At 31.6% G+C, this 12,312-nt stretch overlaps 1 long non-coding RNA gene across 1 annotated transcript in view; it reads right to left on the reverse strand.

The window, feature by feature from the left end:
- Positions 3,533 to 12,312, reverse strand: part of LOC109348222 — a 22,408-nt gene continuing 13,628 nt past the window's right edge. The window contains exons 2-3 of the long non-coding RNA XR_002107712.1: positions 6,378 to 6,381; positions 3,533 to 3,676 (exon numbers count right to left, since the gene is read on the reverse strand). This is a non-coding gene — a long non-coding RNA (uncharacterized LOC109348222). The remainder of the gene's footprint in view (positions 3,677 to 6,377; positions 6,382 to 12,312) is intronic.

Genomic DNA, 12,312 nt, shown 5'->3' on the forward strand with positions numbered 1-12,312 from the left:
ATCCATGAGATATATCATCTAGTTAATTGTATGTTCATGCATTATTCATACATGTTATATGTGCATATTAGACATAATATAATTGCTAGAACATGTATATAATCTGTGCATAACGTATGAGAAGTTTAACTTTTGAAACATGTGCATTAATGTGCCAGTTAATCGATTAACGTGGTGACTTAATCAATTAACTCAACTACATTTCTGTTAAATCAGTGCTTTCTGTTACAACTGATTTATGTGTCATTCTGTTGCATGGTTAATCGATTAACGGGCATTCTTAATCGATTAACTAGTCTGTTATTCGTTATAACTACTTTCTGGTTTAACCATTTAACTGTTTGCAACGAATCTAACTGCCAAAACTACTTGCTATAAATAAGAGGCAACGTTTAGAAAACCATAGCATTGCATCATATTGTATAGGGTTGTTTAGAGAGCATATTGCATATTGTTTTACTGATTTTGCAAAAAAGATTGCTATGCTATTCTGATTTCTGTTATTTGCTTATTATTTTGCATAATTGTGTGCTCGTTCTTATCTTGCTCACATGCTCATGCATTAAATAGAATTTTAGAGTGATTATCTGAATTCTACTTTTGATTAACTCACATAAATCTTGATGGCTTAATGATTAGTGAGAGAGTTAGCATTTGAGTCTTTTTCTTGTTATATTCCAAGCATTATTGTGCTTAGTATACCTTGTTGTTTAACATGTTTTTTTTTGTGTATTTCTAGATTAGTCTCTTGGTGTGAGATCACCATAGACATTGAGATTCTTCACCAAGGCTAGGAGGTCTTGATTGGGGTTGTTTCACGAGAAAGGTTTTCTCAGGCGAAGGGTAGAGTCAAACCAAGAATTTAGGGGTCCTAGATTTCAAGAAAGAAGTGTCCTATGTGCTTATAATTGAATTGGTATGTATATTCATACTGTATCTCAATATTGTGAAGAAGAAAATATCCCTAGATTAGAATGGGAGGCCTGGATGTAGTTTGTAGTGTACCGCAAACGAACTAGGATAAAAATCCTTTTGTGCACTCTTTTTCTCTCTTAATCTTCTTTAAGTTTCTTGCTATTATAAATTGAATCTGCAACTAATATTCTTGATATTTGTTTACTGCCATATGCTTGATATTTGTGCGTAAAAAATATCTATGTTATATCTGTTCAATTGTGTTCAAATAATTGTACAATTTGCCTGTCCGATCATTCTGTTCTTTGCAATAGTTAATTGATTAAAGCGTGTTGTTAATCGATTAACTGGGCTGTTTCCAGCAGTTGAGTTTTGGTTCAAGAAGTGGCGATCGATAACCGCTACACCTATTCAACCCCCCTTCTAGGTGTTCCTAGGCCGCTGATACCTAACAGGTATGAAATATTTTCATTGACCCTCGGCATGATTTGAAACATAATTTGGGACAACAAATCCTTATCTAGTGAAGAGTGGGGGAGAAAAATCACTTTTGTCTCATCTTTTTCTATACAACCAAACAACACTAAAATCTATTTTATTTCTCGTATCTTTCTCATCTCTTTCTCTCTTTTCACTCTTTTCACTCTTTTTCTCACATGTTTCTCTCTTCTTATTTTCTTCTCCCAACCAAATGAAACATTATAGCTTTAAACCGAGTTTCTTGACTTGACAAAGGAGTGAGATAATAGTTAGTTTTTGGAGGGGAAAGAAGCAAAATATAAGGTTTGAGAGTCATGTCTTAAATGCATTTCATAACTCAAATCTTTCACTTAAAATGAAAATGAGTTTGTAGATTTTAAGAAAATGAGTTTGTAGATTTTAAAAAAATGAATTTATAATATTTGAAAACTAGTTTTGAGAAAGCTACTTAAAATGAAATAACAAGTTTCCTTTATCAATTTTACACTTCAAAATTTAATTTTTAAAATCACTTCAGTTCTTCCTAACTAAAAAAACCTTGTTATGCATGCACATTATTTTAATTTTTAAAATCACTTCAGTCTAATGCTGATATATAGTAGTTTATTGGGTGGGCATGCAGCTCTTGTAGCATTCTAGTATATGTTTGGTGCTCTTTAGATTTTATAAAATTCCTTTACGTGATACAATAGTATTTTGATGATAAAGTTTCTTAAATTTATGTGGTCTTTTATAGTACTAAGTGGATGGATAATCTATGCATGCACATTATTTTACTAAGACATTTGTTATGATTCTTTTTCTGAAACTCTTCGGAAACACATATAATGGTTTGATGCATATTCAATTATGATTTTTAATTATGTGTATTTAATTACCCCAATTAATAATTTTAATTAATAAATAAGTAAATGTTGTTTGTACTTTTTATTAATATTTTTAAAATTTTAACTACTTATAAAGTTAGTTTTATCAAATAGTTATAGTTTACTAAACTCTCTACACAGTTATAAACTTTTAATGATATTCATAACTACAAGCTAATTTTACCAAATAAACCGAAAATCAAATTCACTCTCTTTGTGCATGTCTCTAAATCATGTAATATTTTATTTTAAAACTAATTCAAACTAAATCAGGGTCCTAAGTTATCACAAGCAAAAGAAAAGGATGAAAAAAGGTCAGCTTCAACACCTAATTGTACATTGTGATAGATTAGTTCAAGAGTAAATGAATGTGATACCCGTTGAGGGTTACTCAAATAAACTATACAAATTATTCCTTCTATTTTTGCACATATAAAAATTATTCATGATTTATATACATTAAGCTAACTATTATACAGCGGAAGAGTAAAATCTTTTAAATGAACAGGGTGATGAGTGTACATAAGCTAAATTTAATGAGATGTTAGTGTAATTTAATTTAAATTAATTATACATTAGTTATGATAAATTGGACATTTGTAAATTTGCATATAGGATTTGACTATGAATTTACTATTATCTTTTGTGTATTTAAGCAACATTTCCGTGGAACTATTGCGCCATTTTGTAATGAACCAAAATGAGTTGTTTATAATTTACTATTTCTTGTTTCTCTTTGTACTATGTGTCACCCATCATTTACGGAATGGTGACAAAATAAATTTTGAGATATACTATGTTGTAAGTATGAAAATGATCAATTCTCACCACTTAATAGATGAATTGAAATCCATTTCTCATTAGACCAAAGAACAAACTTCCCTACCAACAATATGTTGGTCTAGTGGTGTAAGGTCCCCCTTGATTCCTAGGATGACCAAAAGGTCCAGAGTTCTTTCATGGGATATCCGAAACGAATTACCCTACTTATTGGAAATGACAGTCACGTACTCCGAAACGAATTAGCTCCTTACCCTTTTGGGTAAGGGGATACCCTTAGTAGTACAAAAAACAAGTTCCCTCTCTTATTTCCATGAGCCAACTTGACCAGATGTTGCAACAAAAAAGTATGAAAACTTGAATTGTTATCTCAAACATTTTCAAGACGTATTGATCATACAAAATAACAAATATTTAAGTAATAAGATAAGTTTAAGTATTTTATTATTTCTTTAAGAGAGGGGATTTATTTACTCCAATAGTAAGTTAAAAAATTTACTCCACATCTTAGCCATCTATTCTAGGAAAATTCAATTGTTTGAGTTAGTGAGTAGATTTGAATCATTAGATTTCCCTAGAATATATGGCTAAGATGTGAAGTAGGTTTATTAAACTTACTCTTAGAGTAAGTGGATCTCATATCTTCTTTTAATATAAAAATACATCATTCTCTCATTATTTACAATATTATCATTTTTGTATATAAAATACAAATTTTTTATTTGATCTAGAGTTGTCTATGATATTTTATTATATATGATAAGTCTTAAAATATATAATAAAATATTTTATTGTTAATTTTAAATCATTTATTGGTTTCAGCCTTAGTTAGCAACAACTAATTTAAGTGTAATGGAAAAAATAAAGTAGGTTGACATTTCTTTGAGTTTATGAGGATCAATGATCTCTAATTTACTTTACAAAAAAATATATTCGTTACTGAAATGTTTGAGAAAAAATGATATAAAATTGTTTAATCTCGCATAAAATTTTCATAAATATGGTATATTATATAGACACTACATGAAATTTAACTTAATTACTCTTACTATTCATTTTTGTTTAAAAAATTGCATTCACCTCCTCATACATTTTCCCATATATTATTATATAAGTGATGATAATTCAAATAGGCATAAGGAGAATAGTTTGTATGACTAATACGTTTTAATCTTTAACTAGTAGGATACTTGTGTATTTACATGAGAATCAATGTATTTTACATGAATTTATTTAAAGAATGAAAACATAATTTGTTAATGAAAATGTTATTGAGAGTTACCTCGTGAAATATGATATTTATATATTTGATTATTCATATAGATTTGTTGACAAATGAGATGATGTTGAACTCGTTATATTAAATAAATAAAGAATTATTATGAAAAAAAGTTAGGAAGACATATATGTTAGAGATTTTGGATAACTTTTTTATAACTCATATTTGTTGTTGTCTTGTTGACCATCCTTATCAACATCAATATTTTCAATCCTTTTTTTCTTTGAACTATTGAAATAGCTAGTATCATTGACTATAATGGAATACTAGTCTAGGTAAAAATAATCCTACATTTTCTAATGGTTGACTTGAGATATATTGATTGTCATAGCATATGTAACAATTATAGGAAATTATCTTCTCATATGCTTGAAAGACCATGAATATTGGGATGAAGACATTAACATCCGAGAAATATATATATGATATTTCTAATGTTTTTTCTTGACATGATTTTTACTTCAAGTACATAATTTGTCATTTTAGTGACAATTGTGCTTTTATCATTACATAATCCTTTAGATTGATCTAAATTCTTCAAGGATTTAATATGTGTACGCTGACATTATAAGTGTTTTTACAGTATTAACAAATCATTTATCACTCATATGTTAACTATCATTGACTCTAAAATAAAAGTAATACAAATTAATGGTGGATGATATACTGACAGTGTAAAAAACTTTATACTGGCAGTGCATAAATTTTAAACTCATTCTTCAATAGCATTGTTGGGGTTTCAACTTTCAACTTGATCTTATGACCGGGAAGGCCAGATATTGTAAATGAGTTTAGAAATTCAGGAGTTGATATTTGAATGTTTCACTTTCATTAGCATTAGACATATCAACTATATTTGAACTCATTTATTCTTTTTTACTTAGTATAACTTTAATAAATCTATTATATAGAACATAATGAAAATTTGAAGACAACTAAAAACATTCAACTGAAATTATACTCAGAACATATTCATTGATTTGATCAACAATCTCAATTGCTGATGGAAGTATTGCCCTAGATTGCATCAATTGTTTGTCCTTGTAGTGATGTTGTGGGTTTGGGTAGGTGCTAAACACTATGACAACAATTGAGTTATCAAAATCAAGTATCAAATGTTCTTCTCGAATATCAACTTCAACACAACCATCATTAGGCTTGGATAATTTCTCATCCCCCATCTTCAATATCCATTCAGATGATTGCTTGATTTCGGTTGCATTGTCATGATTTTATAGACGCGTGTTCTTTGTAAGAGTTAAAATTGTACATCGATGTCAAATATAAGATTGATTGGTTGTTGCATGTACAATATTTGAACGACGACCTCTTGGAATCATTGGCAAGATTTGTCTGAAATCACCTCCAAAAACTACAACCTTTCTTTGAATTAAATTTAGTCATTTGTTGTTGTATCCATTATGTGTCCAAGATTTTTATCAATTGTCTTAGATAAAAACTTAAGTGTCACTGGAGTTTCATTCCATATATTTAATTTTTTATTTTAATAAGTTTGCAAGTTCACACCCTTGATGAATGTTACAAACATAGTTACCAAGATTTGGTACAAGTATTTTTAATTTAGAGTGTTTTGTTCTTCCTCATTAAGTTTAGTTTAATTAATTTCACTATTCATTTTTGTTTAATAGATTACAATCACCTTCATACATTTTCCCACCACTATTATTATAAAAGTGATGCTAATGTAAATAGGGAAATAGTACATGATTTGCAAATAGGCATAATCTTAATTTCTTGGCAATTAAACAAGAAAGAAAAGAAGGAAATTGAAAGAGCAAACAGAGAAGAAAATATATTGTACTTTCATTATTGGAATTGATTCTATACAAACACAAAGTGTAGAGAATTTATACGATGGAAAATTTTATAGTTGCTTGAAACACAAGCTACCATTTAAAGTAAACACAAGCCTAACTACCATAACCGAAACTAACTAAGAGATGAATCAATCATAACCAACAATAACAAAACTTATGTAGCAAACCATATACACAACGACAAATACAAAATTATATGCATATGAGCATATTTAACACCCCCCTCAAGCTGGAGAGTGAATACTATTGATTCTCAGCTTGAGTAGATGATAGCAAATGTGAAAAAAATGAATCTGGAGTTCGAAAGAATCACCAAAGTGTTGAAATAAAGAATCACCAAAGTGTTGAAAGAATGGTTATTTATTTTCTTTAAGAACAATGCTCAAGTAGAATACCTTCATGGATTCTTGGCACTGTGAAATATGAATAATTTTGCTCAAGAATAATAAGAGAAAAGTGAGATGGAATATGAGCAGTTTTGCTCAAGAATAATAAGAGAATAATATGGGCAATATTTGCTTCAAGAATATTAAGAAGAATTTAGAGGAATAGAGAATATGAAAATTGTAAAAGAGATTGATAAAGAAAAAAAGACTAGTGTATTGATTATTGATTTGCAATGTTATTGTTGTTACATCTTCTGTCAAGAATGAAACATTTAATATGATCTCAACAATCAACCGCTACTTGGTTTCTCCACATGTTATTGTTCATCTAATGGCTATAGTTTCTGTTTGCCTTAGACTTTGGAAGTTTACCAAAGATTTTCATGTCAGGTCTTTGTTTTCCCACTAATGCAACAAAATTGGCTTAACATAACCATGCATACTTCCTGCAAAAAAGGTTAGATTTATGGACATATGCTTCAGTAAGAGATGCATTCTTACCATATATAAATCCTTTGCATCCACGGATAGAGAAACATAATTCCCAAAGGCCTCAGCACCAAGCAGCTCCAAGAAAATGAAAGAAGAGGGAAAAATATGAAGAATAGATACTTTGCTTTGATACCATCTTAATTTCTTGGAAATTCAACAAGAAAGAAAAGAAGGAAATTGAAAGAGCAAAAAGAGAAGAAAATATATAGAACATTTATTATTAGAATTGATTCTATAAAAAGGCAAAGTGTAGAGAATTTATACAATGGAAAAATTTGTAATTGCTTGAAACACAAGCTACCATTTAAAGTAAGTACAATAACTACTCAAGACAATTGCTCACAAATCATCTCTTAAATATATTAGACCAATAATTGTGAGTGTACCCAATGGCTCACAAATCATCACCCATATCTTAGGGACTATTCCCTTAAACCATAACTTGATTTTACAGGATGTCTTATGTGCCTAGTGGATTGGTTAATGCATCAGCTAATTGAAGTTGGGATGGGATAGGTAGAAGCTTGATTAATCCTCTACTGTGTTGTTCTCTAACAGTGTGATAGTCTAAGTCAATGTGTTTGGTTCTCTCATGAAAGACAAGGTTGGAGGCAATGTGTATTGCTGATTGGTTGTCATAGTACAGGGTTACAGGTTGTGGAAGGTGTATGTTGAGATCTGCAAGTATGTAGGTGATCCATTTGACTTCACAAGTGGTGAGAGCCATGACCCTATATTCAGCTTCACAAGAACTTCTTGATATTGTCTTTTGTTTCTTGGATTTCCAGGAGATGAGGGAGTTGTCTATGTAGATGCAATAACCTGAAACATATCTTCTAGTATCAGGGCATGAGGCCCAATCATTGTCACCGTATGCTTTTATGTGTAGAGATGATGATGATGATGATGATGGGTAGAATAGGCCCAAGGAAGGGGTACCCTTTAGATATTTAGAATTCTAATAGCAGCATGATGGTGAGTTGTTGATGGAGTAACCATGAATTGAGCTAGCTGGTTGACTGCAAAGGAGATGTCAAGTCTGATATTGGTGAGGTAGATCAACCTTCCAATCATTCTTCTGTAAGTAGGAGCATCATGATGTGGTGTGCTAGAATCCTGAAATGGGTGACTTCCACTCAACATTGGTGTTGGTGTTGGCTTGCAGCCTAAGATACCTGCATTAGAAACAATTTCAAGAGCATATTTTCTTTAATTTATAGAGATGCCTTTATTAGATCTTGCATTTTCAAAACCAATAAAATATCTTAAGTGTCCTAAATCTTTAATTTGGAAAGAGTTGTGCAAGATGTGTTGTATATGACATAACTCAGTCTTATTGTTACTTGTTAAGATGATATCATCAACATAAACTAATAGAATGACAACAGATTTATCAGGAAGATGTTTAAAGAAAATAGAGTGATCACTTTTGGATTGAGAGTATCCTGCTTTGTACAGGAGTGTTGAGAGTTTGGCAAACCATTGCCTCTCTGCCTGCTTGAGTCCATAGAGGGACTTTTGGAGTTTGCATATCTTGTGTGTTAAAGTAGGTGGTAATCTAGGTGGAAGGGTCATGTATACATTTTCTATGAGATCACCATGTAGAAAAGCATTATTTACATCTAATTGTATAAGAGTCTAATTAAAAATAGAGGCAATGGATATGAGTAGTCTTACAGTATTGATTTTGATGACTAGAGAAAAGATTTCTAGATAGCCTATACCTTCTCTTTGGTTGAAGTCTTTGGCTACTAAACGAGCTTTATATCTGTCTAAAGTGCCATCAGGTTTGTGTTTGATTTTAAAGACCAATTTGTAGTCTATAGGTCTCGTGTCTTTAGGTAGGTTAGTAATAAGCCAAATATTGTTGGCTTGAAGGGCTACCATTCAAGGTTTATGGCTTCTTGCTAGTGAGGGTGTTAGATAGCTTGTTTGTAAGTGGTAGGTTCTGTGTTGGTAGAGATATTCAAGGCATAGGATCTATAGGAAGGGGACAGGTTGGTATAGGATAGGTATGTAGAGATAGGGTATTTGTGGGAATTGGATGAAGTAGTGTCTTGAATCAAGGCACAATGGTAGTCTTTTAGGTCTGAAGGTGGATTGGAAGATCTAGTGCTCTTCCTAGTTGGGATGGTTGGGTCTGAGGTTGGTTGGTTGATTGTAGGAGAGAGGTCAGTGGTGATGGGTGGAAGGGGTAGAGGATTTGTATCATGGAGAGAATTTCCATATAGAAGGGGGTCTGAGTTTGGGTTAATGGGCAAAGGGAGTGTGTCTGAGTCTAAATCTAGATGTTCTGGATGGATGATGCTTTGGTGCTCCTTGTAAGGGAAGATGTGTTCATAGAAGATCACATCTCTGTTAGAATCTAGGGATCTAGAGTTGAGATGAAGGACTATAAATCCTTGGGTTCCTTCTTTATGACTCGGGAATATGCATTTATTGGCCCTGGGATCTAGTTTTGTTCTATTATGGGCCAAGGTGCTAGTGAAACAGAGGGAACCAAAGACTCTCAGGTTGCTTAGATGTGGCTTGTTTTGATAAAGCCTCTCATATGGGGTCTAATGTTGTAGGACAAGGGTAGGTAGCAGGTTGATGATGTATGTTGCATGCTTGATGGCATAAGGCCAATAAACTTTTGGGACTTGGCTCTGAATGATGAGGGCTCTAGCTACATTCAATAAGTGTTGATGCTTTCTTTCAACAACATTGTTTTGTTGGGGAGTGTATCTATAGCTGGTTTGGTGTTGTATGCCTCTTTGTGAGTAGAAGGTTGGCATCAGGAATTCTCCTCCATGGTTACTTCTTACTGTTTTGACTTTGACGGAAAATTGTGTATCTATCATGACAACAAAATCTTGGAAAAGCTTGGTTGCTTCTCCTTTAGTTTTCAAGCAAAAAATCCAAGTATATCTAGAGTAGTCATCTACAATTGTTAGGAAATACTTATCACCATGAATTGAAATGGTGGAAATTGATCCCCAAATATCAGTGTGTATCAAGTCAAAAATATTAAGAGAATGTGTTTCACTAATAGGAAAACTCGATTTTTTTTTTTGTTTAGCAAAATGACATGTATCACAAACTTGGTCATTATTATAAGTAACAAAAGGATAGCATGTTCTAATATTGTGCATACAAGATTAAGAAGCATGTCCTAATCTAAGGTGTCATAGCATAGAATGTTTACTTTTGACAAAGTTAACTATATGTGTGAGGCATTTAAGATCATGTGTGCTAATCTTCAAGACATACAATCCATGTGATAAGCTAGCTATACCAATCATCCTCAAAGACTGTCTTTTCTGGATCTTGCAAAAAGATTCATCAAAAGTTAGGATATAAGGAGATTGTGTTGTTAGTTTTGGTATAGAAAGAAGGTTGTATGCAAAAGTAGACAAATATAAGACAGCCTGTAAAATCAAGTCATGGTTTAAGGGAACAATCCTTGGGATATGGGTGATGATTTGTGAGCCATTGGGTAGTCTCATAGTTATTGGTCTAATATCTTTAAGAGATGAAAATAAAGAATAATGGTTAGGAAGATAATTGTTGGTTAGGAAGTTAGGAATTAGCTAGTTAGGTTTGTGTTAGTTGCTTGTTTTATAAGCTTTCTTTTCCTCTTTTCTCTTGTATAAATAAGCCATATTGGCTCACTTTTTTATTCAATTCAATAATAAAAATATTATGAGGGATTCTTCAATACTCTAGCGTCAATTCTCTTTTTCTATGGAGCTTGAATCTTTGCTCTTCTTGTTCCTATCTTGAGTTCTTTCTTTTCAAGTATGGAAATTCATGTTTTAACATGGTATTAGAGCAATAATTATGTGCTTCTGCTTATGCCTTCATCTTCTTTTATTGTTCTTGTTTTCAATCTCCTTCATTCTTCTTCTTCTTGCTTTCGTGTCCAACAAAGTTGTGATAGCAGTGAAGAAACTGAAAGTAATAAACTCAATGGCAGAGATGAAATTTGTAGTAGAAGTTTAAGTTCTTCAAAGATTTTAGTCAAGAAACTCACCAAGAAGTTCTTGGTGATTTTGATGTTCTTGAAGTTTCTTTTTATTCATGTGATGCATGAAAGAGTTACATTTAACTCAAATTGCTAGCCATAACTGAAGGTGATATGACGTCTCTACAATACAATAGTGTTGATGCAATGAAGAATATATTGTCACCCATGCAAAGTGCTATGTCCTCTACTACTTTCCTATGGAGGTTCAAGTTGATACTTTTTCTGATATGCGACTTTACTTCTTGCATCTTTGCACACACTTGCAATTGGACGTCCCATGTTATTGGAGATTTCTTGTATCTATTATTCATAAACATTGCTCAAGGATTTATAGCCGGACTTCTAACCCCAATTACATTTTTTCTTGATTACTATATTTTCTTTACCCCTCTCTCACACACAATATCATTATAATGTGTAATTTTACATAACTGAAGCAATATATTAGGATCAAGATTCTGATCCAAGTTTCTCTCTTTTATCATCAATGGTTGGTTTGCTTCTGTCAATGGTGGTTAAGCTCATATATAACTTCGGTCATAGATGGTTAAGCATTGGATGGTTAGCTTTTGTTCATGGTGGTTAAGCAAAGATATAACTTCTGCCATGGATGGTTAAGCGTTTGATGATATAACTTTTGCCATAGGTGGTTAAGCGTTGTTATTGCTTCAAATTAATATTACAAGCTGGGGGTTAAAAATGTTCACTCACCAGCTTGAGGGTGATATTAAAGATATTTTAGAGGTTATTTTTGGAAGATGATTGTTGGTTAGGAAGTTAGGAATTAGTTAGTTAGGTTTGTGTTAGTTGCTTGTTTTACAAGATTTCTTTCCCTCTTTTCTCTTGTATAAATAAGCCATATTGGCTCACTTTTTCATTCAATTCAAAAATGAAAATATTATGAGAGATTCTTCAATACTTTAGTGTCAACTATCTTTTTCTATGGAGCTTGAATCTTTACTATTCTTGTTTCTGTCTTGAGTTCTTTCTTTTCAAGTATGAAAAATTATGTTTTAACATATAAGGAAAATAGATTGTATGACTAATACTTTTTAATGTGGTTCATATCTTCATTTACTAGGTATGGTTGCTCATGCCCAGTGGGATACCATTTACAAAAATGTGTTTCTATCAATTGAGTTCTGTAAATTAGAGTTTTGATATAAAAAGTATATTTGATAAATTGATTTTATGTTTAAATATTTTATAAGATATGGGCTGCAAATGAATGGATTAGATGGAAAATATCTAATAATACATATATATA

The sequence above is a fragment of the Lupinus angustifolius genome, chromosome LG01, assembly GCF_001865875.1.
Source record: "Lupinus angustifolius cultivar Tanjil chromosome LG01, LupAngTanjil_v1.0, whole genome shotgun sequence".
Classification (NCBI taxonomy): domain Eukaryota; kingdom Viridiplantae; phylum Streptophyta; class Magnoliopsida; order Fabales; family Fabaceae; genus Lupinus; species Lupinus angustifolius.